Source organism: Haliotis asinina, chromosome 8, assembly GCF_037392515.1.
Source record: "Haliotis asinina isolate JCU_RB_2024 chromosome 8, JCU_Hal_asi_v2, whole genome shotgun sequence".
Lineage (NCBI taxonomy): Eukaryota > Metazoa > Mollusca > Gastropoda > Lepetellida > Haliotidae > Haliotis > Haliotis asinina.
The window spans coordinates 29,690,598-29,715,186 of record NC_090287.1 but is presented as its reverse complement, the minus strand read 5'-3'; positions in this window follow the sequence as shown (position 1 = coordinate 29,715,186).

Here is a 24,589-nt window from a genome sequence, read left to right as displayed (position 1 = left end):
CTCATTCGTGCCTTGCATATTCTGGACAGCAGGAAAAAAAGCAGAAAGTGTGTTGAATGCACGCAAAACATTTATCTAAACTTTACTTGTATTTATTTTAATTTATTGAATTTGTACTTCGCAGTGAATTCGTACAAATCATTGTTTTAAACATTACACATTTAACAATAAAAAAGTTGGATTTATAGATTTGAGACAAGGCACGGTACCAGATAAAGTTAGAAACCGAACAACGATGGGGAAAATGGGGTTTACTTGTTTTTGTGAAATACATTTTCAGATTTAAAAACGCCACCCATTCTTAAACTAACATAAAAGAAACCAATCATTCATGTTACACGCATTTAATTATATCTCAAAAACAACCCTGACACCAATAACATTGCAGAACGACACCACTGATGGGAGAAGAATGATCAGGCACTGAAGCGTAAAGTCACCAAGAGGTCAATTAGTTTGTTGTTTGTTTGTTGTCTTTCTGTTTATTTTATTTTTTGTCTATTATCATTATTATCATTCTATCAATGTTTCGTGGTCACTGTTCCGTGGTTTTGATTTTGACGAACACCATTATACTTTATATATTATAGGTGAATGAGTAAGGTTTCACGTCGCTTTTAAGGTTTCACGTCACAATCTTCCATCTTCCATGACAGCGGGTGACACTAGAAATGGGTTCACGCATTGTACCCATGTGGGGAATCAAACCCGGGGCTTCTGCGTGATGAGAGTGCGTTTTAACCACATGGCTACCTCACCGCCCGTGTGTTTTCCAATATGGAATTGGTCAAATGCTGATCATATGTGCGTTTCAGAGTACTGGGCAGTTTGACTCCCTCACCCTCATTCACTCACTCACTCGGACAAGCACATATACTATATGTGTGTAATGTCTGGAGAATGGTATGTCCAGCTATTTGTATACATTCATATTTTGTAAATTAAATATCACTTATCTCAAAAAAGTGTATTTTTGTACCTTTAAATTCAAACACAATACATTCTTTTTATCTTACAATAGAATCTTAAAAAACCTCTTGCCTACTTTTTAACAAAAATATCCGCAACATTAAATTTGCATGCACAAAGGATGCGATCGGTATAGATGACATTTTCACAATAGTGAAAAATCAAATATAATATAATATAAATGTAACAATGGCATTCAACCGCAAAAGTCAATAACTGGTTTCATTACAAACAAAAGAAAATGTGATGCTCCGTTCGTTTTTAGAAAATAACTTTTGTCAGTTTTCCAGCTGTTGTCATGGTTCACGCAAACTGTCATCCGCACCTGTGGTGTTTTTATGTCAGGTAAAATGTGAGGGGTAACATGTTTCCCTGCATAAATAAGATAACCTGGACTTGTCTTTCCGATGCTATCTGGTTGCTTTAGACTCTAAGTAAAGCACGATACCTATATATGTTTGGTGTTGAGTCCATCCGGATTAAAACCCACAGTCTCCTAATTGGTAGCGGACAGTATTAGCGGTGTCACCCACTCAAATGGAAGTCTGATAACAGGTTGTGGCATTAGTAGAAGCTGTAGTAGCAGTAGAAAGGGTACCAGTAGCAGAAGTTATAGAAGTAGTAGGCAGGCAGTAGTTGCAGGCATAGTTGCAGCAGCAACAGTAGTAGTAGCAGTAGTAGTAGCAGTAGTGGTGGTTTTAGTAATATTAGCAGACGTCGTGCTTGAAGTCTCAGTAATAGTAGTAGCAGCAGTAGTAGTAGTAGTTAGATTATTGCATTTATCAATTATTCCTAGTCGTAAATCGTATCACTTTAAAGACAATATTGCTTTTAGGCACTGACACGACTTCTGTATTTCGAAGAAATCAGATTCAGTACCTAGAACAAACATTAGATATCAAGCATTGTGATACAAGTAGCAAAATAAATGTCAGTCTCATTACTCACTTGTTAAGACTGTTGTTGAATTAATAAAATTCAGAAAGTCGAAAAAACAAGAAAATCGAAAGATTGGAGAACAGCTTCATAGCTAATTGGAATAGAATGTGTCAAGCGTGGGAACTTGGTTTGAAAACAGTGTTTCAGTACATGCCAAACCAGATGTTCGCTCAAATGGACATAGGTCAAAGTGTTCTAATGGTCATCTCTGCACATTGTATTACCTAGTATATTCAGTGTACATCGAGTGCGTGCTTGCGTTGTGTGTGTCTGTGTGTGTGCGTCTGTGTTGGTCCGACACACTGTCGTAAGAGTTTAATGACACGATTGGCTACTTTTCAAAATGGCGTTAGACCCATTACCTCACCCACTCTAATCTCGTGAATTATTATATTTCTTTGTGGGTACATTTCCATATGGTGATTGAATCACATCTTGACACGTGGGCAACTGAAAACTGCAGTCTGCTCCTCCATGTGCGAAAGAACGATAATGATAGACAAAGTAATGCAACTGTTTCTTTAATTTGAATATTGACATTTAATATGGAAGAATATTGAAACTGTTAGCAGGAATATGTTCTTATTCATGAACAGAAAAAATAATTGAAAAGAAAACATTAATGGCTAGCATATTTGAGAGAAAACTACATTTAAAGACCATTTAAGCAGCCGTATAAAAGCTCTATCCAAATATTACTCTTTCCACACCCCAAATGGACTAATGTTTTGTCAAAGGAAATGCTGAGTGTAGTCTTCACACACTTTCCACTAAAGGATAAAAATATGAGTAGAATCACACCCTGTAATATGTCCTAGGCACTGGCTAATTTTCTCTGCATCATCATAACCAATCTTTCATCCATTCAAACATGACAACCGCTGCGAGGAGACTTGGACAGGCTCAACGTAGGATCTGTGAGGAACCAACAATGGCCGAACCCTTCTGGAAACACAAAGCTGATGAGATACGTTGCATTGATAACACGTTGTAGTCTTTCTGGATGAGCGTTGAAATGGAAACAGCATCCACGGCTCCCAAAGTACAATACTTTGTAAAATGATGTGATTTTTTATGTAATAAATGGTTATTATCATAGTTCGTGCTTTTAAAACGCCTCTGTGTACTTTAATAACGGGAGTGAGCGTAAGTAGGGCGGGTTGTATTGGTCATTACTTAAATACGCAGAGTGGATGTGTTCATTTCTCTGTTTAAGTATGTTTTCGAAAATGCTTTACGTATTGATGAATACATAAATGATGAGACTGGATGGGTCATTCGCCCTCGATGGATGTAGATGTTTAATCTTTTCTGCTGCGAGATTATTCAGGTCCAGTAAAAATTTACGATAGAACATCGATGTCTTTCGGGGTGGGTACCCATGGCTTCTTCCTGAAAACGTTTTAGCCGTGTGTCTGGTGTAAGCACACTTAGATGCGTAGCGCAGAGAAACCACAGTGACATTCACAGAAAGGTAGGTGTTTGTTCCGTGACACTTCAGAGATTTCTTGTAAGAAATTTCTTGCAATCGTTTCCCGACTTTTTGCAATATATTCTGGGATTATGATTACATGGCATCCAGACGCCACTGCATCATGTGTAATACTCGGTATGTGTTTAAAATCGTCAACTTGATTGGGATATTCGTAATTTGGATGTGACTTGTTTTGTCCACTCAGTTTGTCCACGAAATTTGCCCACTCAACTGTCCACTCAGTTTGTCCTCTCAATTTGTCCACTCAACTGTCCACTCAGCTAGTCCTCTCATTTTGTCCCCTAAATTGTCCTCTCAATATGTACTCTAAATTTGCCCTCTCAGTTTGTCTTCTCGATTTGTCCGCTTCATTTGGTATCTGTTTTATTTTTATAATAGGTGAAACAGTCATGCATGCCGAAAAAATAGCAAACACGATGGTCTTGCAGTTATCTGAGCTTTATGCTTTTAGTTAGGAGTAATAATGTATGTTTACCTGTACACTAAAATGCAATGAAATATAATGAACTCTAAATTGGTTAACTTTAGCAAGGGGAATTAAAGCACATTGTCACGGTTCTAAAAAGTTACATTACAATAAGTTTAGATGACATGTTATTACTGTTATACAATGTCTGTACTGTATTCTTCGTTTCATGAACCGCTTTGTGAACCTAACGCCAACAATCTATTCACCTTCAGTTATAGTTCATCTAATGAAATCTAACGCATTATATTTCATGAATATTATTATATATATTATATTAATGAAATAACTGTATGGGGCCTTTGAGTAATGAACGGATTTTATCAAACAACATCATCCATTCCTATATTTAAACTTTTACTTGAATTCATATCCAATATTGAGGGCGTCTTCAGTGTTAGACTGTTTGTTGGTTAATGCAGTAATTTCAATATCGGATCCTCGGGTCCGAGGTAGAACGCTTTGTCCACTCACATGATATTAACTCCGTCAAGTTCTCTAGAAAGGTAAGAATGTCATCCGTGGAATGACTCAACGTCCTACTACATCATAACCTCGGTAATATTAGGTCGTAATCTTGTCAGTACTGTCCCATACACTCATGTCGAGTTGTACCGCAGGATTGTAAATCTAACCCTGGTAATATCGAGTTTAACCTGTTAATACCAAATTACTACTGTTGTGATTTTGTTTGTATCATTTTTTATTACTCACCTGTTGAAGATATCACTGTTCAATGGTTTTACAAAGTTATTAAACATTGTGTAATAACATCACCTGATGCCGTACGTATGACGACAAAGTGTTGCGGAAAGCTGAGTCATCACACCTGGCGGAAAGCTGAGTCATCACACTCGTTGAATTCTTAGGAAAGAAGTACTTTGCTCGATATTGTTTTGCTTATGTTGGGTGAGTAATAACAAATGAAATACTATACTATATCCCGTATAATACCACATTTATGAAACGAGTGAATGGTTCAATACCATTCACTCGTTTCATAAATATGGTATTGCAAGAGACATAGTTTAGTATTCTCTATTTAACCTAAACATCGAGTTATCATCTTGTTGATATCAGGTTGAAACATTGATATTATTTTGTCACCTTGTGAATATCGTGTTGCCGCCTTGTTTAAGGTTGTAACCTACAAGAGAATTCACCCCATTTATAACTGGTTGTAACCTTAATGGCGCGTTCTAATCGTAATACCTTGTTACTTGTAAGTACCGAGTTGTAAACCTATTACGTGTTGGTCACCTTGTTTATATCCGGTTATATCCTTTCCCATAAAAATGTGTCAATATCGGATTGTAACCTAGTAGTGTATGGTTGAAACCTTGCAAAGACCGAGTTATGGATTAAGTGTCACTGGAAGACTAAAAGACAGTCAGAAAACCATGAGTTGGTCAAACTTGCTCTAACGGGGGGTCACAAACATATGTTCGAGGACTTGTTTGTGTCAGCGTTTTGTTTTCCCCTGTTGCCTAGATACATTATCACACCTTCGAAATATACACTGTCGGCATGCATGCTCTTCCTTACTGTATTTGACACAAAACGTCATCAAAACGTCACTACGCTGGCCTGTCGTTTTTGCCGCATATTTATCATAATCCACACACTGTGAAAGTCATATCACTTTCATTTGATAGCCAGGTTTGTATTTTGCCTTCAAAATTTCCTGTATGGTTTGTGTATGTGTTTTGAGTGTGCGATTCATAGGGGCTGGGGTGGGAAGAAACTCGTTTGACTTTCCTGTTATCGTGTATTGCATTCGCTACAGATACATTATGCTATGTATGTGATAAAACGGTCGTTTTAAAATTGCTTTCGTAACTATATCACCCTACCCCATATCAGACCAGTTCGTGTCCATATCAGCGGAAGATCAGATATCAGCCCATGGGCCATCTCTCGTTGGTTCTCGAAAATCCAAATTTTGTTTCCTCGAGACAAGGAAAACTGAAACTCTTCCAATGTCGGATTCGACACAGAGTTGTGGGACTGGAACAGTACTCAACAAAGCCTGACAAACATTTGGACAAGGTGAATGTTTACATTCCAAACTGGGTTTACAATCATGAATCAAACGCGTTGTCATTTAAAATATTGTAAACCAAAAGTCACTGTGTTCTGTAATCTGGTTGGTTGAAAAACATGATCCAAAGGGATTTGATTCCTGGAAATTGCAAGACTATTCCCTGCGTATTGACACGTAGAAACATCGCGAACAATTGTTTTGTTGCGTCATCCGCCATTCAAGTCATATTGTAACGTAAAGTCAGAATGACGTCACAAACGAGCAGCTCCAGATGCTACCATGGGAACCAGCTGAAAAGGCCAGCTGATGACACTTCACCGCTGTACCCGTACTCGGTGTAAAGGAGTGCAGACAGTAAAACCCTTTGCTTTACTTTTTTGTTTACAATGTCGATAAACATCATTTCCAGGTGTTATTGAATATTTGAAGCCCGGGAATACATTTGGAGACGACGGCTTCAGCCGGAGGTTTCAAGTGAAATATTCCTAATTGAATCATGTTGACTGACTAAGGGTGTTAACAGTTTGTAGAAGGTGTCATTATCACAGCAAGACTGTTACGGCGTAACAGTGCGTGACGTTGTGACGAGCAACCATCAGTTATCCTTCGGCTAAGCGTCAGTAAACGTCAAGACACCAGGTCATTGGGTTTGATTTCAACTGATTTCTAACTGGTGATTGTCTTGTGTCTGTTTTGGGGGCGTCCAGAGATTCCACTACACAATCTACACAGGTTAGTTCTTTAACACTTCTATCCCCTACATTTTCCTCTGGTGTGATATGTTTGTGTCCACATTTTGTGTGCCCATTCTGTTTGCGAATACACTCCACTGACATGCATCGAAATAGGGTTCATGCCAGTTGTTAATTACGGCGTTATGATGGCCAGGCATGATAGTACTGTATACCACCGAAACACATATATACTGATGATATAGTCACAACTGTACAATCGATTGCTTACGGATGTGGACGAGATTTTGTCGCTTTTATTGCATCTCATATTGTTATTTTCAATTTCCGGCTGATCAAAATATTCCATCAAAGGTTTATGTAAACACTTCCTTTATGGTTATTTGTTATGAATATGTTCTGATGTTGACATACAATTGTTTACTAATGGTAAAATTGAGGTACAACAATACCCTTTCACAGTGACAGCGGTTACAGTGAAAGCCGCAAAGCGGTCAATACAGGGGTTATCAAAGCAGTCAGTGATGCATTGTGTAGACTGCCGTGAAGTTTATTCATCCCAGTTGCCTATTTGCAGTCTGGTCGAAGGTATCAAACGTCACTGTGTGACAGTCATCCATTTAAAATATTTTTAGAAATCTAGTGGAGTTGTAATTCTATCGACAGAATGCACGTGTACCATTATTGAACCCAACATTGTGTGACATTTCTCGAAGACAGAAGGTTTCATTAATAGACTAGGTCGAGCACCGTTATTTACTGGCGCCCCTTGTCTACCTGACCGGAAGTTCGAATCTGATGTTTGTTTGATTATAATCATAATCTTAGATTTCTTATCCGTAATTGTTACACTGATAAACGTTTTGACCTGTGTCTCTTTGAAGGGTATTCAAGCAAGAGATTAGTACGCCTTGATGTACGGTTTGGCATTTTTAGACGAAACCCGTTCCTCGTAACCGTAAATTCTGTATACCAAGACTTCCAAGCGTTGTAGTTTTCAGTACCAAGCGTTTCATTCTTTTTTAAATATCAAGGTATCCTAAGGTGTATGAAACATGAGTGTTGGTAAAATTTTTATGAGACAATCATTCTAAATAGTTATACACTGAAAGCGGTCTGTACAAAAACGTTTACTGGTTTTTAATTCTACGTAATCTATCGCATTAAACAAGAGTGTTTTCCAAACTTGAAACAATTCAACCCTTTTAAATATTTAAATACTGGAAACGTTCTGTAGAAAGAAAACATTTGAATTTTTTTATTGTATGTCATGAAACTTGAGTACTTTAAAAGTTGTAAAAAAAACCCAATTCTTCTAAATATTTAAACAGACAAAGCACTTATCCTTTCTGCCTCATGCTTCTGTTAACACAGCGCACAATGCAAGAAAACGGGAATGATTTGCATGTTGTTTTTCAGAAATATTCCGTAATTGACACTTACACGCTCTTCTGTTACTTCGGCGTAAATCAATACTCACTCATTCATACTGTCCCGGATCAATCAGTTTGATGATAATCACGCTGCTTCATCTCCCTGGTAGCGTTTGTAGGTCATTTTATTTTAAATCGAAGCTTATTTGTTGCCCAGGTGTTATTCTGGTACAAAAATGTCCATCATTCAACAACAAACAAACCACACATAGACGTCTAAACTTGCTACTACTAGTATTTGGCAAGTCATCTGGACCCCGTTCCACAAAGTGCCCGTAGCGCTAAGATGATCGTAACTCTAACACTTTAACATAGACTTAGGACTATGCAGTTCTACGATCGCTTAGAGGAACGGGGCCTTGATGGCAGGAATGAAATCCATCAATACACAGTCTTCCAGTCACAGTTTATGTAGTTTAGACAATATTTTTACATAAAAAACTTCCTGTTTCGTAAATTCTGTTTTTGTTCGTGCGGTTGTAAAATAACCTAAATGCAATATTACTATAAATATTTTCTTTTTTAAAATCAAATCTTGTGGAAATTAGACCCTACAAACATAACGACTCATCAAAAAACTTGTGGAAATGAGACCACACAAACATGACGACTTAGCAAGAGCAGTAGTGGAAATAAGACCTACAAACATGACGACTCATCAAAAAACTTGTGGAAATGAGACCACACAAACATGACGACTTAGCAAGAGCAGTAGTGGAAATGAGACCTACAAACATGACGACTCATCAAAAGCAGTTGTGGAAATGAGACCTACAAACATGACGACTTAGCAAGAGCAGTAGTGGAAATGAGACCTACAAACATGACGACTCATCAAAAGCAGTTGTGGAAATGAGACCTACAAACATGACGACTTAGCAAGAGCAGTAGTGGAAATGAGACCTACAAACATGACGACTCATCAAAAGCAGTTGTGGAAATGAGACCCAGCAAATATCATGGCTCATAAAACTTGTGGAACTTAGACCCTACAAACACAACGGCTCATCAAAAGCAATTGTGGAAATGATAAATTGATGTCAATTGAAATTTTAAAAATGCGTTTTAGATGACCATAGCATGCTTCGAAAATATGAGGATATTGCTAAATGAAATGTACAGGCAAAACTATCACGGTGGAGGCATCGAGCCCAGACATTCAGACTGGAATACTGGGCCACTCAACAGAATACAGATGTTAATATTCAGCAAACAAAACCCGTTAAAAAATGTGTGCTGCACGTGCGCCACGTGCAAGATATAATCATACTCCATTGTGGTTTAAATATTTGTGGACATTCTGAAGCACATAATTGTGAATTAACTGAACTGTAGATTGTTTTCATATATGGTTAGACCCTTTTTCTATATTTGGTAATGCCAAAATAATTTCTACATACATGTAACATCATAACATTGTTTTTACATGATTTGGTTTTCTTTTATTTCTTCAACACAGTCGTTGGCTTTATATCAGTGTCTTCAGGGAGGACAATCCGATTAACTGCAGAATTAATGTTCAGCACTGGGCCTAAATTTTCGAAGCTCTCTCATCACTGCGATAGTTGTAAGTTAATCTCAATGTGTGACACTTACGACTATTGTAGCGGTATGAGAGATTCGAAAATCTAGTCCCTGGTCTCGGCAACATTACGTTATAGGCTTTTACTGGATTGACTTCCAGTTCCTTCTATTCTGACGTTTCATGGGACATACGTCATCACTGTTATCTTCGGTGATAATTATGGAGATATTAACACTTGTATCCATGGCAACAATACTATGGTTAGCATCGTATTTCTGTACTGCCAGACTGTTGGAAATATTTAGCACAAGTCTTAGAAATAATCGAAAACAAAACAAAAATTGTTTTTTTCTGAAAATGCTTCCCATGTCGTTCTTACTGACTTTAGAATTATGGGGTTGCGATCCAGGAGACTCCGGTAGAGTTGCTACCGCCTCTTGACTTAAGATATCACCAACGGCTACGATATAGCATGTCATTGTAAACCTCGAAGACTGCGTTCAGAGAACTATATACCCGTGAAGATCTGGGTTAAAATTGATCTTCAGTAACCTTGGTTGACACATGTCATCGGTTCCCATTGAGGCAGATCGATGCTCATGCTGTTGATCACTCGATTGCCTGGTTCATACTCGATTGACACCATACGCTGGGAATACTGCTGAATGTGGCGGTAAACAAGAAACCAAACAAAACTTATAACCTTCATCAGCATTGTGCTGAATTAAATAGGAAGTAACCACGCATTGATTTGTACCAACTGGCGCAATGGTCATTAAGCGATTTCAGTACTGACAGAAAGTTGCAGTGAAGTATGGGAAGCTAGGTCCTCAGGCACATAATGCCATACGGCGATGATGAGCGTTTCCTATTTCACGCACCAGTTCATCTTAACATCCGTCGGATTAGGTCTCTCAGGTTCCATACTAAACACACATCCCGGAATAGTAATTATGCTGTAAATGTACATGTATGGACTAAGCAAACACGACTGTCCGAGGATAACCTTCTCTTTCCTAACATGACGATTATCATGACAAACTGTCTGTGTATAATGCCTGTGATTGGGCGCTATATGAGTGTATGAAAAGTAATTTTGGCATGAAACGTTTCATGCAAGCCAGTGAATTTGGTTTTTCACCGTTTTCAGCAATGTGTAGGCAATCACCTGCACAGATTGCATTAGTCTGTCGCCTAACCCCAGGGAATAAATTAAAGAGGAGGCCAGGTATAGAATAATTGAACGAGACTAGATTGTCGAAGCTAAAAAAATTAGAATTGGTCTATTTATTTGCTTGTTTGTTTGTTTATTTGTTTGTTTAGACAAGGTAGCAGCGTCGAACCCGGAAATTAGTTACGCTTTCACTATAATGCTACCCTACTGCCCTGTTTTAAATATCAAGGACAATGGAGCACAACAGTCTGTTTTCAGTTTATTTAGGGTTACTTCAAATGTTATTGCAGACTGTTCTGCAGTAGTACATGCTTGTCACAAACAACGACGAATATCCGGGTTAAAATTGATCTTCAGTATCTCATGCATGTCGTAAGAGGTGACTTACGGGATCGGGTGGTCAGACTCGCTGACTTTGATGACATATAGCATCGTATCCCAATTGCGTAGATCGATGCTCATGCTGTTGATCACTGGCTTGCCTGTTCCAGAATTTGATTATTTATATACCGCCGCCATATAGCTTTAACATTGCTGAGTAAAACTAAACGTACTCACTCACAAAAAAGACTAAATCACATTGTGGTTGCATTGTGCATTCCTTCCCTGATGCGTGAGGCTTTTTTTCTTCATCCAGACTGGACGTTGTAAATACCACCGTTACTTAGCTCGAATGCCAATGGCGTCTGAAGCTTAACATGCTGTTCCTTCACCCCCTGTAATTAGCATTGGACTCACGATCTCGTAATTCATCTTTGGATCAGTCAGTGTCCAAATCTCATTTCCTCACTTGATAATTGAATTGAACAATCCAAATACTTAGCTGAAAAAGAACACACAATCAAGCTCTACTATATCAAACATGAAAATACAATATTTGTGTATCAGGTCTGCAAATATGTATCATACGTGTGAACATATTCGGTTGGAAAGATTACTGCGTTATTTATCGTGTGTCTTCTCTGACGTCCGCACATCGGAACACATTACAGATGTCTTTCCTGCTGACATAAACCGTCTGAAAGCATTGCCGTGTGTGTTATACAAATGTCGTACAATATTCATATACTGATTGTACTGTCGTAAGAGAGCGTCTAAATAAAGAAATGAGTGGGTCAGTTCATGTACTGATATTGTACATTGTATCAGAACATTTGGATATTTTTTATACACAGACATGTGTCTAAATATGCTGAGTCGAAAAAGAAACTTCACAAAATATATCTTTTTAAAAATAATGAATCATATTATTATCCCTATCTGTTGACTCTAGAAAAACGTTAGCAAAACCCACTCAAACCCATCCATTCCTTGTGAAAATGACGTTAGAGCCAAATCAGGTTTTGCACGTGCAGTCGATCACGTGATCTTCGCGTCGAAGTTTTCTTCATTTGCACGTGTCTGCATTGGCCTCAAAAATTGAAAAAACAACACATTTAACCACAGTTCTAACGGTACTTTAAATGCCACGATTGTCAAATGTGCAACATGAAGGTGCCGTTGGCATGTTACAAGCCGGTAGATCAGTTATTGACGTCTCAAGGGCAATGGGATGCAGCCGTCGTACTATGTATGTCGTCTACACCAAACTAGCACCACCTCTGATCGCCTTTTATATAGGGGCTCAAATAGCAGAAAAATGACGTCATCAACCACTTGCATGATCTCATTTTCACAGAAGTCAATGACCTTGGAAAACACTATGGTGGTGACATCATTTTCACCGCGACCTTGAGCGGTCCTCATGGTCATGGGTGTATTTTTAGATCAGGTGCATAGAAACCTTTCAGATAGATCAACCGATTTCATCCAGTTTCCATTTGGACTGTATAAAACCCCTTTCATTTCGGATCATGCATCAGTTTCATCCCTGAATACACACATCCAGGTCTCTGTCCCTCTTGAACATGGAAACCGTGTGAAGATAATCTGAGGAAGAATTATTCCGGCCTCGTGCAAGCTACACAGAGAGTAGAAGAGGCTGTCTACAAACCGGTACAGTTTGGAGTGCTTACCATCTTCATGAAAATTGAGATTATTGCAAAACCTCACACCTCTTCTGATCGGGCCACTGAACTTCTGTCCATGTTACGTAGACGAGGCTCCCAAACTTACAACCTGTTCTGCACAGTCCTGGAGGAATGCGAGAGATACAGGCCATGGCATTGCTGGGACTAGAGACAGACAAGACCGAAAACGATGCTGGTTACCTATGTATGGACAGTATCCCTCTCAGACCTCAAAGACAGTTCCATGTATAGCTGAATTCCTTTAAGTTTTGGCCTGTGTAGATGAAACAGAGTCCTAGTCAAATGGCACGGGCAGGATTTGTGTACTTGCTCAGAGGAGACGTTTGCAAGTGTGTTCAATGTGGTGTCATTCTCAAGAACTGGCACGTAGAGGATAATCCTTGGAGTGAACATGAAAAATGGTCTCATCCAGACTGCTTCACGTTCAACGTGAGCAGGCACGTGAAGACCACCTTCTAAGCAGGACTTCTAGTGAAGACTGTGGTCTGTTGTTTCAAGATCCTTCTCATATGCAAAAACACAAAAGAAGCTGGTGTCCCGGAAAGGTTTCAGTGGGTCCCCCAGGAATGCTCCAAGGTAAGAGGAAGTGGGAGGAGAAAGACATCTCTCCTGACCTCTGGTGGATTGTGATTTTTGTGGACAAGTGTTTAGCAATCACCACAACTTGCAGAAACATTTACATGATAAATAGTGTCCGAGATGGATGATGATGATGATGATGATGATGATGATGATGAAAGTGGTGGCAGGAAGATAGCTGATCTCAATGAGCAAGGTATACGACAAATGTATTCATGTATCCGTGAGCTGAAGAAAGACGTGTTGAATGAGAAACGGCAGCTGTACATAAAGCGGAGCCTAAACCAAGACCTGATCCAAGCCAAACTGAGAAAATTCATATTCCCGATTTATTACTTATCTGCACCGTATGCAGTGGGATCCAAAGACAAGTGAATTACTCTAGGTAATACAAGCCTCGAAGAATGGGTTTGATCATGTATTTTCCAAGTTTTATCAGTACAAAAACTGGGTTGAGATCTTTTTGATGACCATGATTATTATGATGATTGTTTCTTCATGTATGGTACCCACCTTTAGTCACAAAGTATGTGCCAAGTGGATGATCCCCAGGCAGTTGTCCATTGAGCATGGGAACGTGCAAGATGAAAGTCTATGGAAGCACACGTACAATGTACGTGACAGTTACATGGGCAGCGCTGAGTCTATATACATCACTGTATGACTATATTCAAGCTATTTATTTATGTTTGTGATCTTTCCCTAAATACTTAAGGTAATGGGGAGAGTTTAGTTGTTCTTTAAGACACATGGGCTAGTGTTTGGTGATAAAGACACGTGGGCTGGTGTTTGGGAATAAAGCTAAAAGACTTGTCGGCTGGGGTTAGTTTAAGGCACTTAGGACAAGAGTTGCCCCACCATTGGTCCAGAGTGAAAGATCAACTGATAAGAGAGAGGGAGCAAGCATGACAGTTTAAGACAAAGAGTGTGGGCCAGTGGGAGCCCGGAGAGAGAGGGAAGCTGAACTGTGAGACTGCTCCATGTGTTTCATTATACAGAGACTCACAGACTACAAAAATGAACTGGATACTCTCTTGTGTGATATGTTGGTAGAACCTCCCTCTTTTGGTCACATTTTGGCGTCGTCGGCAGGATGGAGTTTCATGGATTCTACCTTGCATCAAGGAGAAACAATATCGTTGTGTGATATAGAAAATCAGAGACTAAGACTGAATATTCCTGGCAGGATGAAGAGCTGAAATATCATGCGTTCTACTTTACCTTGCCCCTAGGAGGAACAGTATCACCATGTGATATGGAACTTCAAGCAGACTGATTGGCATCATATCACAAGAATGGAAATATCAACAAATTAAAGTGGTGATGCAGATAGCAACGGAGCATGAGGATTTGGTGCCATTGTAGAAGAACGGACTTTTCAACAGCTTGATGCTGTGTGTGAGAAGGCCTATGACTAAATGGCTCATCAACTTTAACGTGGCTGGGGCTGTTACAGGCAACAAGAGTCAACTACCCCGTGGGAATCGCATAATTAATTAATAAAATGTCAACATTGTGTGTATCATTGCATTGTTTACATTGTGTTTGTAATGAGACACATGGAGGGTGAATGTTGACTGGAAGTGGAGTCTTGAATATTGTAAGTATGGTTTCAATGAATCAGGTTGGGACAAGTAATTTATCTCAAAAATGAAATATATTTAGTCATTTAATGGTGTAAGCTGTATAAAATTCACCTGAAAAAACTCAAAAGGTTGAGTTGAGATAAGGTTAATTTATCAATACTGTCTTGGTATCCCTTGTTTACTTAGACTTCTTTGAATTTTTCCTTCCCCAAAATGGCTGAAGCAAAGTTGAAAGATGAACTAAAACAATTAAGAGAAGCAGTGGAAGAAAACCAAGATAGGTCACAGGGATATTATGTAGATTTACAGGCAGTCAGGAAAGGAACCGAGGAAAAGAAAAGTAAGGAAAGAAACAAGATAATCTACTTTGGTAAGGATATCAAGCTAAGTACATTTACTGGCACAGAAGAGGGCATCTGGCTTCATGATTTTAAAGAACAGGTAAATCAAACAGTAAAACAGTTGAACTTTTCACCACAGGGAGAAGTCAGCTCTCTTTTAGCACACTTAGAAGGAAATGACAAAGAGGAGCTCCGAATTAGACCCAGTGATGCCCGAGAAGATCCCACTCAGATCTGGGAAATACCCTAGGATGTTTTTGAAGACACCTGCTCAGTACTTGAGCTTCAAGGCTTTGAAGCTGGGTGAGGATGAATAGGGTAAAACTGAGTCATTCAGCAGGCCAGTAGCAGCAGAAGAGAGCAATAAAAAGGAACTCCAGGATCACACTGTCACATTTAAAATGTCTTATGATGAGGCATTAATTCAAGCCTATTTAGCCAGAGCAAATTCATAATTCCATCCTAGTAACAATTCGAGCGGCCTCGACCCCGATACACTCAATGATGTCTGTCGCCACTGTAACAGTCGACGGAGACATGATAGCACCTCCTTGCTAGAGCAGTGTGGGTCACCACAAGTTTTAATGCAGCCCAGCATTGCTTTAAGCCGGCCGGTTTAAGGTTAGACTCGTTGAAACTGGTAATTGTATGGCAATTCTGTCTAGTTAGTCTAGCGCGGGCTAGTGCTTCAACAGTTTGTAATAAAACGTATTAGAGACTTGTGCCAGTCTACCCAAAATTTGTTTGGTTACACTGGTTAAGTATGAAATTTGAAACAAACATGTTGGCATTCCCAGGCAGGATGGCATAAGGGTAAGTCATTTTGATTCGTTAAAACATGTAGTATGGTAAATGTGTCCGTGAACTATTTACATGTGTGTGTGTTTAATCTCTGAATATGTATGGATCCAAAAAAACCACAGCAGGCAGGAAATATGTGAGAGAACAATTTGATAATTATATATGAGATATCATATGACACCTTGGGTGAGTGAGCTCTCTCGGCTGCAGGCTTTAAGAAAAGGTGATTGAGTACGGAAACATGTAAACATTGTGTAAAGACAAGTCAAGTGATGTTGTCAGCGCAGTTCAAATGCAAACCGCATGAAACTGGTTTGTAGTCTAGTAAGTATTGGTACTTGCTGCCTGGTCCAAATGGATGGCGTGATGTGTCATGCCAGTTCCCATGGGGGTGTGAGCCAGATTTAATTAGGTCATTGGACCGTCTGAGTGAGTTAGATACTGTACGGTGATTGATCCAAATGAATGGCGTGATGTGATGGTGTGATGTGTCATACCGATTCCCACGTGGGGTACGCGGTCATCGACCTCAGTCAGTCACCTCGGGGGTGTCAACCCCGATGAGTCACCAGCCAGGTCAGACGTCTAGACTGATGAGGTCACACAGGTGTTTGATGACATCATCTTTGGGACGATAACGCCAATGTGTTTTCCAAGGTCATTGACTTCCGCGAAATGAGGTCACGCAGATGTTTGATGACGTCATTCTTCTGCTATTTGAGCCCCTATACAACAGTCGCCGAAGGTAGGGGCCGTCCACGTGTGACGTCACGGGCAGAAGAAATCGTCCTACGTCACCTATGAGACAGATTTCTGCCGGCTACACGAACCAGGGCTGAGATGTTAAGAGGGCGACTGTCCTCACAGACCATTCGAAGTCGGTTGCGGGCAGTCAAGCTCCATTCTCGACGTCCATATTGTGACTTGACATTCTGTATACCCATGTGTAGAAACGGCGGTGTAGCCTAATGGAACTGATTGTGGCACTGTCAATGTATCGAATACATCAGCAATGAAATAATAACTATTTAACCATCTTACCATCTCTTGTTCTATTATTGTGCCCTGAAAAAAATGTGAAGTTTCTTTTTTGACTCAGTATAATATATGCTACACTGATAATATGTTTCCATACTATAAGACATACTGGGTGCAATCTGATACATATAACTCTGATAGTTTGGCAATTTGAAAAATGTTTTCTGATGATGGAAATACAGAAAAGGTCAAATAAAAATAAACGACCAAAATGCTACTGAATATTTCAACAAATTATGCATATAGTTGTATAGTCCATATTAAACCAGGGGCTCAACTACAAAAGAAGATCTTAGTAACGAAGGGCACGTTTAAAATGACCATATTTAGATTTCCTCAGCATAAATGATTTTGGCCGAGTTGGGTTCTTGGACAGGCAAAAACCTAGGTTTTGTGGGTTCGACTAGATTTTGTTTCATTGTTTGTCGTCGTTATACTCATGTTTCAACAAAATGGTAAAGACGTGAGAACTACGTCCTTTCGGGCTATCCCCCTCCGTTATGCTGATAGGCCGTGATAAAACCGGGATTTTGTTAAATGTTGTGTTAAACTCACTCACTCACTCACTCACTCACTGTGCACGGATACGTATACGTAATTAAGTGTCAGAAAAACGCCTCAACTTGAAATAATGTGTAGCTCTGATTCGGATTACATGGCTGCTTTCCTCGCGGAGCTATGTAGTGCAAGACTCTTTCAGGGAGTTTGCGCCATGACAGCCATACACACAACAGTCAATAGATTCCATTAGAAACACTTAAAATATAATACAATACACTAGAGAGGTAAATTATTCACGTTAAGCGAACTATTTCACAAATACCTTACATTAACTTCCAAGAAGTCAAGGAGTGGTCATATATAATTCATAATTCACCCAAAAGAGAAAAAGATTATTCAGTATGCGTCCACTGCGAAAATTAGAAAGTAATCGTTTTACAACGGTGTCATCAAATTAGAAATTGATGCTTTTTTCCTGATGAAAATGCAATTGTTGTTGATTCTTCCACTCAGAGTCGGAAGCAAGGACAGCACAATGCAAATTGATAAAAAAATATGTATTCTAAAGTCTGTCTTTACCTTTCTGTGGGAAATTCACAATCGTTTTACAACGGTGTCATCAAATTAGAAATTGATGCTTTTGTCCTGATGAAAATGCAATTGTTGTTGATTCTTCCACTCAGAGTCGGAAGCAAGGACAGTGCAATGCAAATTGCTAAAAAAATATGTATTCTAAAGTCTGTCTTTACCTTTCTGTGGGAAATTCACAATAGATGGCGATACTAATGGTACTCGTCCATTACACTGCAGACAGGTAGATGCTGAACAATAGAGTGTGATCCTTGATATGTCTCATAGTTGTGATACCATGTGTGCTTTTGCTTTCAGAATGCTTCAATGAACGCAGTAGAAGCAACAGAGCCATCTATCAGGTCCAGGGGTCCACAGTCACCCAATAGTGCCAGTCACCAAAACAAAGACCTATCGCAGAGAAGACAGTGCCTTCACAAAATATATCGAAATATTGCTGCTCCCAAAGACTATCACTTACCATTTAACCTGAACAAAGACCTGGATGGATAAGCTAGTGCCTCCACAAGTCATGAACTTATATGATGTGTGAAGTGATGAACCAGCAGTGATCAGGAATAGGAGTTACTGCACCGAGGATGGAGATCTTGCTTCTCCGCAATTCTGTTTTCTGGATTCTAATATTAACGGTGGCGTTAATAAGGTTGGAACATGTGTCCTCTTACCAGACACTTCACCACGATAAGGCAGTTACAGTTGAGTTCAAAGATATCGGTAATTTTTCTCTTCTACAAGAGAATGTTCAATATGAAAAGGTATTGAAGAAGAAGCCGAATACTTGGCTGTCGTATGAGAAACAGTTGAAAATAAGCACGTGCGCTGTGCAAGCGTCGTTTAAGTTTTCGCTGGATATATCTGACAAATTTTTGGAGGAAATATACCTCAACGTGTCTTGCATCAATATTCAAGACTGGATTTTGCAAACGTCGAATGTGAATGCTGAAACTGGGAGCCTACAGATGTGCGGAAGAAGACGAACTTCAGATGCTGAGTACTGCATAATCGCCATGGTGGTGATGCCGCATCCCAAGTGTGTGAAAGATGCGGGACCATATCCTGTCACGAGTTATTTCACTCATTCTCGGAAAGTCTATGATGGAATAACGGTTTGTGATGACGGCGTGTCTTCAGCTGCGTCCGTTATAGGACATATTAGGGAGTTCCTGTCTTGCGGGAATACTGCAGGTGCATATGCTGTGACACTTGATATTCTTCTTGCCCGTGTAGGCCATGTTGAAGAAGCTTGTCTACCTGATTCCAAACAGCGGGAAAGTATCGCAGAGGCTAATCTCCCAAGTCGGAGAAATATGGTGGAGATATCGACACGACTGACAGGTAAGATTGTTATATTGAAATATCCTCGGTTTAGTTGATTGCCGTTTCCAAAGATTATTATTTACCATGTAGCCTGAACAAACTATCCAACACATGCACCGACTTGCTACACATCCACCTCAGTTAGCTTTTCTAGGTAAAATTCAAAGGTGACCAAGTTACCGTTATTCTCTGTGTGTCATTTCACGAAGAATCCCGTTGCTAAGTTCTAATCCCATGTTCAACAAAAATAATTACATGTGCTAGATTTGAAAGCACCTTTTCTGAAAACAAATATTTAATTGTTGATTATAATCTGTAGTTTATCAGAAAGTTAACGTGTTATAATTTATGTCACTTACTGGTTTTAATACTTTGTTTGTTTGTTTGTTTGTTTGTTTTGGTTTTTTCTGTTTGTTCTGCTCAGCATTTTAATATGGAAATCATGTGTTACCTCGTTAGTTATGTATATTCTTTTATTAAGTCATGACGTCATGTTTTTGCTGGTCGTGTATCGGTCTGCTGCAAACAGGAAGTAAGGTTCAGGTTCCAAAGTTGCAGTATCGACGACAACAGGTACTCGCACCTGAGAATACATGCATATTCGGTGCTGGAACAACCTTGTTATGCGTGTCAGTTATACGAAATTTATATAATTGTTTAAGCGTTACGGTGTCCACTAGGGGCCGACCATGTGATATTTTGGGGAGTGGAGAACGTATGGGTGAGGGAAACGGGACCTTCGTATGGAGATGAGAGAGTTTGCAGGCTGCACCTGCAAAACCGGATGTTTTATAAATGTGGAATATTTTCTTGAATATTTTTTTAAAAATGAAAAACAGGTTCCAGCCTTTCTTCATTGTGACAGACATTTGTATTGTCAGCAGTCTGGAGCAATGTTTGTCAAGAATTATCTTTGACATTTGTTTGTTTGTTTGTTTTATAGGCTCTTGAATATGAAATTGTTGGTTCCTTATTGTAAACTGATTTGATTTGAAATGTCTGCTGTGTATGGAATTGGGGATTTTCTAACATTTGAAACATTTGCTGCAAGAATTAATCCCCGTGAAGGTTCGGATGTGAATTGGTCTTCAGCATCCCTCCCTGGAAGGAGCCAGTAACGGGACGTGTTCACTAACGTGGTTAATGCATGTCAGACCTGTGAAGATTCGGATTAGAACTGATCTTTAGTAACCCACGCTTGTCGTACGAGGTAACTAACGGGATCAGGTGGTGAAGTTCGCTGACCTGCTTGTCACATTGTCACATGTCATCATATCCCAGTTAAAACCTCAACTCGCTCACTCATAGCTGCAGCTGATCGTAGCTATATAGTGTATTGATCGAACCCAAACGTTTACACAAGATTGTCTGGTCCATGATTCGAGTATTAACACACCCACTACATTTATCATGAATGTTGCGATGTTACAAAGAAAATAAACCTGTCTACACCTTTTATGTTTTTTAATCGGCACTCGTTGCACAAGATATTTCCATGTTCCCATGTATTCATAGAAACTTGTGTAAGTGCCGGTCCCACATCGCAGAGCGGCTAATATAAATGAATCAATATGAGGCGCAGTGACAGCATATATCTTGATACCAGCTTTACAAGCCTCGTGAGGCATCCAACTATTGTCTCTGTCACGCCACGCACTTTTCAATGATGGTCTGCGTCTCACAACAGACTCATACGTCTATTTACAGACTGAGTATATAATCCAAGAGCGAATGTGTAGTCAAGTGTGAAATGCGTTTGCTTTCAGCACATACAATTCCCCGAGTAATAATCACACGCTCTTAGATCGACCCTGGCACCAAGATTCTTTCCAAGATCAGAATGATGTCCCATAAAAAATGACTTTTCTCCGTTTGATCAAATGACTAACGTGCATTTGCGTGTGTTTATGAGTGTCACAGGTGCGATAGGATACCGCACCTTTTTGCAATCCCTTACTACGATAGGGATTCCTTAACACACATTCACAATATAGTCGACGTCAGTCATATATACTCCTCATATAAAAATAAGCAACAAGCATTTTCAGTGTAATATTTTAATCAATCTCAATAGCGTTTTTTTCCCCCGGTATGCTACTGAAACGTAACTATTCAGAGAACACATAACCTTTAGTGACTTTCAAATTCTTTTATCAGATAACATTGATAACATCACCGGAACACAACCACCCTCAAAAATAACATGTACGATGTGTGGCATGAATGTGCTCCACTCTTCACACATGCATTCTGATCGGTGAAAACCTACCTGTAATCATTCCTCTCGTACAACAAACGGGTCCTAGCTTCATCTTTATGAATGATAATCCCCGTCCATGGATGATAGTTCCAGAGAAAGAGTTGTTAATGGTGCTGTTCAGATCTACAACATCACACATCTACAACATCACACATCTACAACATCACACATCTACAACATCACACATCTACAACATCACACATGTGGACTGGCCTGCAAAGTCACCTGATCTTAATCCCTGTAAACATGCTCGTGTTCATCCCTGACTCTGGATAACGTGAACAGGCGTTACAGAGAGAATAGCAGAATATTCCACAGTAGCAACTTTAAAGGTTCAAAGATGTGTAGAAGCGTGCATACGTTCTCATAGTCATAAGCGTTACTGAACACTGCTTCTCTGTCCAAAACTGACTTGAACAATTTGATCCACGAATGCAGCACATTTTACACTATTGCTTCACGGGTACATGGTTTTGATGATTTGTAAGCTGCTCAGTGCCGTTTTATGTCATTTTCTTCAGCACGTCCACATGTTACACTTTCTAATGCGTCATTCCTTGAGTTGCAATTTCAATAAATGAAAATGTAATGTAACTAAAGATTTGTGTTGCCTAACTTTTTGTGACGAGTATTGCTACATTTAAGATAGCTTTAGTGTTGTGGGAAGAGCTTTGTCACTTTTAATTTCTAAATTATAATGGTCAACTATTTTATCATCAGAACCTTATGACGCACAACAACGTCATCCCATCAATTAGAAATCTATGCCTCCAGAAACAACGCTTAACTGCACATATCGGGGGCATTCTTTGTTGAGAAAAACACCAAAAGTTCTTACGTTTTCGTCATAGTGTATAGTTTGAACTGAAATAAAGCAAACTGCATAATGAACAGCTGTGACCTGTAAGATGGTATAGAAAAAGAATACAAAGCATGAAGAAACGATTTTAATTTTGTTTCAGTTTACCCTTCATTCAGTATTTGATGATAGTATGAAATGATACGGTTCAATGACGACAGAAGGGGTAGTGGAAGCATAAAATTATTAAATACAGTATTCTCAGTATTGGTAGTATATATATCACACACACATACACACACTTGCATCACTCAACAGCTACACAGCGTTGTTGTAGACGTCAAAATATCAAATATTGATCTACCTCAGACATGGTCAATGGTGACGCCAAGGTATGTTTATGTTTGGAAATTCAACAATTAGTTAGCCGTGACGCGTTTCCAAGGATGTGCCTAAAAATCACTATCAACGATGTGAGACTGCATCATTATGATGTACATTCGAATCGAAAGTCATTTTAGAGAAGGGAAACAGCACTCAGGAATGCTTTCTGCAAATTTCGGAATTCCCTCTGCCTCAGGACAATAAGTCACTGCGCATACGTCACGAATGTCACTAGCTGTACCTTCACATAGTTCCTTGAATCATTTCCCATGTGCTTGACTCTCTTCCTTTTCACTCTCTGACTTTCGTCTTTTCACCAACTCAAATCACAAATGCGTGGTTTTCAACAGTACCTAACCATATATAGATATTTAGCTGTTGTTGGTTGCAATTCTTCTTCTTTTTCTTCTTCTTCTCCTACTATCACAACTCAGTGTCATATGACAGGCCATTTAACTATTCTGACAGAACAGAAGTAACTGGCACTGATAAATCGTTATAAAGCTTCCTACTGGAGCACGAGTCAAGGGTAGATTAGCGGCCACAATTGCAAGCATCTGATATTATACTTCGTTTGATACTTCACTTCTTGCAATGATTAGGTAACTGTCTTGTTGACAATTGATAGACATGGAGAAAAAAAGTAAAATCAAATGTATGGGCGTATTTTGATGTGGATGGTGTAAAGAAAAAACACACAAATGCCGTCTGTGCGGTATATGGGTGCGTTACGCAGGGAGTACAACCATTAAGATGGAAAAAAATGCATCATGTAAACATCCAAATAGTGTTTCTAACCAGCCAAAATGGAAGCAGGTCACTCTTGGGACGTTTGGCAAATTTGTAATGAAAACAAATGTAAATAGAATATAGTACTAAAGGGTAATTACAGAAAGCAATGCTCGTGTGCGTTCCCGACCTGTTACCACCAAACGTTGTGAAAGATGACGGTTTTTGAGCAATCTGTGCCGAGTTAGATCCTAACTATAAAGTCCCATGCTCAACGCAATTAGTTGCATAAAACTCTTAACGAAACTAAGTCAGAGCTAAAAAATATACATCAAGCTATTCTACATGTTGCACTCACCACAGCTATATGGACAAGAATAGCAACTGAGGACTATGTTACGAGTACAACTCAATTTCGAGTTCTTCAATCGTTTGTGCTCGCGTGTGTAGAGAAACGCCGCACCGGCGAGCATAGGGGATAGATTTTAGATTTTAAATTCTGTCGACGAATAATTTGAATTTTCTAAAGTAGTCAGCCTAACTTCTCGCAATACAAGCATTGGCAAAGACAGCAGGGTTTCGCCCACACTCTTCAACTAACTGCTTGTTTGAAACTTCATCCTATTGAGAATACGCTGATAGTTGTACGAGAACTGGTAGCGTTTTTCCCAAAGTCAACTCAGGCAATTTAACAACCCAGAGAACATCAAGCAAAACCTGGTAAAGTTGAAGAAATGTCATTACCGAGAATAGTGAAAGGTTGGAGAGTCTGAGACAGACATCGCGGCAGGACACCATGACCCGCTGTTGAGGAAACACTAGAGACTGAATCTGAAAGATACACACTGAAGTTGGCTGGAGAACCGTGTGGTGACATTGAAGCCACTAGTATCCGC